Consider the following 8,199-nt stretch of genomic DNA (forward strand, 5'->3'; position numbering starts at 1 on the left):
CCTTCTCAATTTCCCACTGACTCTATCCCTCACCCCCACTTGAGTAAGTATCTTCATGGTGTTGGGTTTTGGAAGGTAAGCAGGGTTTGGACACGCACATGTGTGATAAGAGCAGCTTGAGAAAGGGCATGACGACAGGAAAGCACAGGATCAGAGTGGTTATCTGGGATTAGAGTACACGGGAATAGGTGGCGTGCCGAAGAAGGAGATAATGCTGGGGGATTGGGTAGGGGTCGGATCGTAACTAACAAGGCCCTTAAATTTGCAGCTACAGGGTCCAGGTATATGTCTGCAGAATCACATACACCAGGCTATAGCTTTATAGATTTTCATCTGGTAATAGTTGTGTGTTCGAAATGAAGAGCTAAAGAGATCAAAGCTAGGGAGATCACTTAAAAGCTTACTGTAGCCGTGAGCAGTGTGGCTCAATTGGTTGGGCATTATCCTGCAAGGCAAAAGGTCCCGGTTCAATTCCCTGTCAGGGCATATGCCTGGGTGGTGGGCCCAGTCCCAGGTCAGGGTGTGTGCAAGAGACAACCAATTGCTGTTTCACTCACATGTCGATGTTTCTCCCCCTCTTGTTCTCCCTCCCTTCCCATCTCTCTAAGAATAAATAAATAAAATCTGTTAAAAATGTTTATTGCAATAACTGAGGCGAGAGAGGAAGCAGGTGTGAACTAAGGTAGTGGTAGCATGAGTGTGAGTAGAGGGAATGCTGTGACGGTGAAGTGAGGTATGAAGCTGCCGCTCCACCAGGCATGCAGACCAAAACAGCTGCAGAGCTAGCTAAGGAGAGGAACATTCAGAAGGAGAGGTTGCAGAGAGATACAACAAACCTCAGTTATGACTTCAAGACCATCCTGAAGAACACCTGACTGAACTTTTATCTACCCTCATAAAAAGAAAAAAGTGAGGACATCTTGTTGCTACAAAAATTATTCCCTGCTGAAGCAGGGGAACTGGATATAAAGAGAATGAACAGTTATGCAGGGGGTGCATAATAGATGCCTAATGTAGTCCACAGCTTGTACCGGGGCAGATCCTCTTGGACACACATGTTTCTCATCTCAGTGTTGTGTGGATTCTGGTGAACCGTATAGGTACAAATGGACAGTCTCTTGTTCACACTGAACACTGCTTATCTCCTGTCAGAGGGCTTTCTTATTAACATTGCTGTAGGACCAGGTTAGTAACCTGAAGTAAGCATGCAAAAACTAGAAGCAAAGGGAATTTAACATCCTGTGGAGTAAACTTGTAACCAATAGGAAACATAACCCAGAAGATAAACTCCTTCTTTTTACTCCCCCCACGAATGGGTATTCTCTAAGTCTGCTCAGAAGTGTGGTCCCACTTATTCAGCAGTCAGTATCACTTTGTGATGACCTCCAGCTCAGTAACCATTTTTTCATTGCCTGGAATGTTAATGTGATAGTTGGAACTCTAGTCACTATCTTGGACCATAAGTTCAGGGTCCACGCTCCAGGAATGGTAGAGAGGCAAGACCGAAGATGAAGGGCACCACACTTCAAGAGCAAGGCTTTGTCAAGTGAAAGCAGCCTGCATTCCAGCTCACATGACTGTATTTGCTTCTCTGCAGGGGCCGCCTCCAGGTGTCATAGCTTCATACAAGAAGCATGCATATGAGGAATGACTGCAGACCTGAGGTCCGACCACAAGTCTTTGCAAATGTGTGCCTTCTCTCAGAATAGAATTTTTTTTAAAGAACCCATATTGGGACTCTTTCTCTTCCCCCATCTCCTAATGAGGAGAAGGCATTCCAGGAGTAGTATGTGTCCGTAGCAGGACAGAGGGTTCCTGGCAGATTCTTCTGATCGTCCTGTGTTTTGGTCAGAGTGCTTCTCTAGCAACTTTCACTGCAGGAGTGGCGTGCCTGTGTGGTGCGTGTATCTCTCCCTGGCCCAATGCCCCTGTTGAGTCTCTTTTCTAGGATGGATGGGCACTGGTATGTTGAGGTGGAAACTCCTGCTTCTACCACCTCATCATATCCCCATGAAAAGGGGGATGATTCTGTTGTGAATTTGACATGGTCTACGCATTTGCTCTGGCTAGATTTCAGGCCACAGTTTTAAAAATTCGATGTGTCCTCTGCTTGCCAGTCTGCTTGCCAATGACTCAAAAGAGTAAGGTCCAGGGTGCCTAAAAATGCAGGATGTAACCAGTGCCTCTATCTAGAACAGGTACTTGCAATTCCTCTTGGCATGCTTTGAACTGCCTTTCGGTCCACTGTTATTCCCTGAGTGGAAGGGGGGCGCTGAGTTTCAGATCAATGCACCAATAGCCAAGCAACCCCAAATTGTGTTCTTTCAGTGGTAGGAAGTAGAAAGAATGTTACTATTAACACAATGTATTTTGTCCAAACAGCTGGGTAAATTCTCACTCATCCACTTTGGGGAAGATCAGTCACAATGTTTTCTCCCAAACCAATTTCTTTCAGACCCCCAGCCACTTCTGCCCCCAGCTTCACTAGATGATTTTGTATTTGGATTTAGGGTTATCCATTATTTGTTGTTACTTATTATAGTGTTGCCACCCTCCCTCTGCCCTCGCTCTGTGTGTGGAATGGTGAATTCACTGCAATACTATCTACCTCTGTTTCCCACACCCCCACAGCATTCGGTCCAGGGCTCCAGGGCTCCAGGCTGCCACTGTGAGCCAGCCTGACGCCAGAAACAGGGAGGAGAGCCTTGAACTCTCTGTGATGCTAATACGGACAAAGCACTTCCTACTCCCTCTATAAGGTAGGTCACCTGCCTGTCACCTTCTTTGCTTTCTGTTCCTCCTCAGAGCAGCAGGAAAGAGAGAGGCCGTGGCCCTGCTCAGCTAGATTTAGCTAAAAAGATCAGAAACACCTTTGCAAGCTTAACAGAGGCAAAAAGGAAGGCAAGCTCCTTTCTTTGGAAGGATCCTAACAGGAAATGAAGCTTGACACGGGAGTGCAGAGTAGTAATAAAAAGAGATAAAAGGTCAGATGGATCAGTCAGTTCTTCTACGACATTCTTCAACTTTAGACCTTTTCCCCTCTGGTGGCAACTTAGCAGCTGTCTTTTTTTTTTCCTTCCCTTCATTTCTCTTCCTTCTTTTCTTGAAACACATCTTAGAAAGAGAAAGAATCTCTAATGAGGCAAGACATTAGCCCCTAGCACCGACTTGAGCACGAGCAGTTGAACTCATCCAGGTTAGTCTGTGAGCACTACCTGCAGGGCCCGTCTGCTCACTTTTTTTAAATGTTTGGCCTTTGCTTTGAAACTGGTTTTTTTTTTAATATATATATATATATATATATATATTAACAAGCATTCTCTTTATCAAAAGTGCTGTCTCTGGCAGAGGTAAGCGGTAGGGCTTTCTAAATATTCCTTGGCTCTGGACTCAAAAAGAAATCCACGTTTCATAAGTTACAGCACACAGTCCTCCCTAGCGCCTCATTGTGTTTCTCTTTCTGCACCGAGATGCGTCCAAGGTGCTGGAGGGTAGAGGTGCAGAGAGGAGTTAGACACAATCCAGTACTTTAATGGTTTAGTCTAGGTGGGGCGGAGAAAGGCACACACACAAATAACTTGAACACAGATAGAAGTGAATGCTATAGCCCCTCATCAGGGCAGGGGCAGAAGAGGAGAGGGAAGAAGGCATTCCTATTAGAATCATTTTAGGAGCCTTTTTAAAATATGTTGAATTTCTCCCCACTTGAACTTCTTACTCAGAGTGACTTGGGTTAGTTCTTTGTTGGGGATAATTACAACTCCTTTGTCAACTTCAACAGTATGCTTTATGCTTCAGGAGGAATCCAGACAGGAGGTGATGAGTTTCTGCCTGGACTGGGACAGAGGCAATCAAGGTAGAGAATGATAAGCTCCAAAATAAACTAATGAGCAAAACAGAAGTAGATGCATGGAAACAGGGAACAGACTAACAGCTGCCAGAGGAAAGGGGGGAGGGGGAATGGTGGAAAGAAGGGGAAGGGATTAGTACATATACAAATGACATTTGGACTGGACAATGCCGTGGCAAGGATTAAGGGAGCGGTGGGGGCGGGGGGGAGCGCAAAATAGAGGAGGGCAAAGAGGGGCAACTTGGGACAACTGTAATAGAATACACGAGAATTATTTTTTAAAGGCAGCTAAGTGGAAAGGAATGCTGAGAGTCTGTGGTGGGCTAAGAAGTAAGGGCTGGAGGACACGTTAGTGGCACTCTGAGCACCATGTGCTTTTCCCCTGTGCACCAGAGGCAGGTTTTAACAGTAGAACTCAGATTCTTAAACACCTGTTTTAGAGAAAGGGAGAAACTGCCATTGTTGTGTCAGAGTCTTTTAGTCGCCTCCCAGCATCCAGTGCCTCCTGATCAGTAACCACCCTGGTTTGTGACTAGGCACCAAATCAGGCAGCTGAATTCCCCAGCCTCTCCTGCAGTGTGGTGTGCTCAGATGACTAAGTCCCAGTCAGTGAGAAGTCAGCAGATGTATGTGTGACTTCCAGAAACTCTCCTTGGAGGGAACACTTTTCCTCTTTTCATCCTTGCTCCTACTCAGAATGGTTGGAGCTTCTGCAGCAGCCACCCCTGACCTTGAGGCATCCTTGTAAGTGAAAGTTACTCAGTAGAGCAACTTTAGAGAAGGGGCTTATGTCTCTGATGCATGGGACTGGAACCCTCTATCTCAGGCTGCCTACCTCAGATGTTGTTTAGGTGATTGTATTAGTTTCTAATTGCTGCTTTAAGAAATTACCACAAACTTAATGGCTTAAAGAAATACAATTTTTTAAAAAATCTTACAGTTCTATAGATCAGAATTCTGACAGGGATCTCACTGGTCTAAGATCAAAGTGTCAGCAGCATGGATTCCTTTCTGGAGGCTTAGGGGAGAATGTGCGTTCTTGTCTTTTCCAGTTTCTAGAAGCTGCTCACATTCCTTGGGTCATGGCCCTCTTCTTCTGTCTTCAAAGTCAGCAAAGTCGGCCCATCTTTCTCATGCTGCCATCACTCTGGCTCTCTCTTCAGATTCCCTCTTCCACTTTTAAGGATCCTTGAGATTACATTGGGCCCACCTACATAATACAGGATTATCTCCATATTTTAAAGTCAGTTCATTAGCAAGCTTAAATCCACCTACCTCCTGAATTCCCCTTTTCCATGCAACTGAAAACATTCCCAGCTTCAGGAATGAAGTAGGACATGGCCATCATTGTGAGACCATTATTCTGCTTTGCCTCAGTGGTAGAGAAATAAACTTCTATCCTGTCCAAATCATTGTTTTTCAGGTCTCTGTTAGCCACAGCTGAGCCTAATGCATTCCTGTGACAGACATTTGCTGGATACCTGCTCTGCACATGGCAGTGCCATGCCTGGGGTGCCAGGTGCACTCTGTCCATCCTGAATGATGCTGATGCTCATGACCCTCCAGAGGCTGTGAGGCCCAGCTTGCAACAGCACCTGACCCCAGAAGCATCCACACATCCACACATCACTCACTGCCATGGAAGCAAAAGAGACTGTTCATGTATGAGCTGACCACAACTCCTGTACACTTTGTCTCAGCACAGAGAAAAGAAATGAAGCCCAGAGCCAGGGAGGGACTTGCCCAAATTCCCACAGCAAGTTTCACAGCATTGCCAGGACTAGAACCCAGATCTCTGAGCACCATTCCTGCATCACATCTTTTCCATAAGTCACTCTGGATTTTTTTTAAGGAAGAATGTGTTGAACACACTCCCACAGTTCTATAGTCCCAGGTACTCAGCTTAAAAAGCTTAGCACAGGCCAAAGACCATGTTTACCTCTATCACAACAATTCTGGTGATACTGAATGTTTACCGCATTCAGCCGGACTGTCTGTGTCCTCCTCCTATTTCCGGGATGAGCGTGGGGAAGTCCTCCGGTGTGCAGATTATCCATTTCCTGCTACTCATACCCTCATGCTCCATTTCTCATGTCTGTTAAATGGCAAACTATTAGGACTTAAGAAGACTTACTAGGTAACATGGACAAAGGATAAAGTTAGGGGCTCGGGCCTGGGAGGTTACGCATTTCAGTACCATCTCTGATTTTGTCCCTACCACTCTGGGTGTCAGCATTCCCATCTTAAAAAATGGGGAGACAGCGAATGAGCTTCAACATAATTGCAAGGAGCAACTAATAAAACTCATTGCAAAGCACGCTAGCACCACACACAATGTCACCTAACTGCTAGTAATAAAACATTGAGCAACTAGAAATCTAGCACACCCGTTTGGCTCTGAGTCCAGTAAAAATGAGGGGAATCAGAACAAGGCCAGGATACAGAGCCAGGAGGGGCCTGACAGCCCACCTAGCACAGAGGTGTGCCTGAGAGCGAAGGGCTGGAAAGACCTGCACAGAGCTATTTGCTGAAACCCTTTGCTTGCCTGTGTTCTAAGGATCTGATTTCCCAAGCTCTCTTTGGTAACTGTTTCTGGGTTACACACTCTAAGTAGTTGGAAAGACCTCCCTTATGCAATTTCAGTGCACTTGCTTTGGCTTTGTCTTCAATGGGAATGGAAAAAAGCTATTCATACACACCCTCACACCCACCCTTACAGTAATATCCTTTTTGATGCCTGGTGACCCATATTGAGAGAGCTCTTCCGTAACATTTCCCAATACTCATTGCACATAAATGTAGTGGGGTTTTGGTTGGCTTTAAAAAAGAATCCAAGAGTTTTTACACTGAGTTAAAAAGGCTAATGTCTGAGAATTTTAGAGCTGGATGGAATCTTAGAGATAACTTCTTCCAAACATCTAGATTTTGTACACTGGAAGACTGAAGCTCTGAGTATATGATCTTGCTTAAAGTTATACAGTTATAGGGTTGAGACAAAGAATTGTAAACAAGGCCTAAAGAATTTTGATAATAATGAATCACTAAATAATATTTAATTTATGCAGCCCTGGCTCTTGTGACTCACTTGATTGAGTGCCACCCTACAAACCAAAGAGTAACCAGTTTGATTCCCAGTCATGACACATGCTTGGGTTGTGGGCTGGGTCTCCAGTAGGGGGTGAGTGAGAAGCAACCACACATTGATGTTTCTGTCCCCTCTTTCTCCCTCCCTTCCCCTTCCTCTAAAAATAAAAAAATAAAATATTTTAAAAATATTTCACTTATGCTAATTTCTAAGTTTCGCATTCTTCACATAACACCTCCTGATATTTGTATGGTACTCTGATATTTATTTTGAGCATAAGCAGTCATTCCCCCATCTAGTATAACAGTTGTTTACTCTTCTTCTGTCAGAGAACTCATTTTCCCTCAATTAGGCATAATCCTGCACATTCATGTCAACTTCTCTAATTTAAAGGGTCACACTGAATTTCAATTCTAATTCATTTGACTTTACCTAACATTTATGGAACAGTTTTTACAAGCCAGGCACCATCACATAGTACCTTAGAACAGTTTTATCCTGAGAATAATATTATCCATATCTTAGAAATGAAGTGAAAATGAGGCACAGAAAGGTTAAGCAGCAGATCCAAGATTGTCCATCTGGGGATACCTATGTTTTCTGGTTTATGCTCACAACATCATATACATTTCTTACAACAGTAATTCAGGGAATGATGCTTTCTTCCTGAAAACCCCACCATGGATGCAAACATTAAGTAGCACAATTAGCCAAGGCTTATCCATAGAGAATTTTGTATACAGGTCAAGTTAAAGGTGAATGATAAACTCAACACTCCCCAAATTGTAGGTCAATGAGAAGTGAGTATGATCTTTCCTTCCAACATGTAGTCAGAGAAATGTAGCTAAGGCAGAAAGTGAAGATGGTAGGCAGCAGAGCAAGACTGGAGCCTGAATGAAGGAGCGATTGTTTTTAAGTAGGGGGCGGGGATCAGGAAAAGTGTCTTGGAGAAAGGGTTCAGGCTTCCATGAATGGGAGGACTCGGGAAGAAGTTAGGGGAGAGGTGGTTGAATCAGAAGGTAAGAGAGGGGCCCCGACACAAGGAAGGATTTGGGGCGGGGGGAAATAAAATGAAGAATGCCTGAAACGGCTAGGCATAATTAGCTGGACCCCCCGTCCCCAGATAATTCGGGGGTTCCATTTGCCTAAAGGATAAACAAATCAAAGGCTAGAAAGACCTGTTCTATAATGCTAACGTCAAAAGTCAATAATGGTCTCAGAGGACCAGGACCATGGCCAAGAAAGATTCAGGTCTCTTTGAACA

The sequence above is a fragment of the Phyllostomus hastatus genome, unplaced genomic scaffold (genome assembly GCF_019186645.2).
Source record: "Phyllostomus hastatus isolate PE091 unplaced genomic scaffold, TTU_PhHast_1.1 phas_contig_86, whole genome shotgun sequence".
NCBI classification, from domain to species: Eukaryota; Metazoa; Chordata; class Mammalia; order Chiroptera; family Phyllostomidae; genus Phyllostomus; species Phyllostomus hastatus.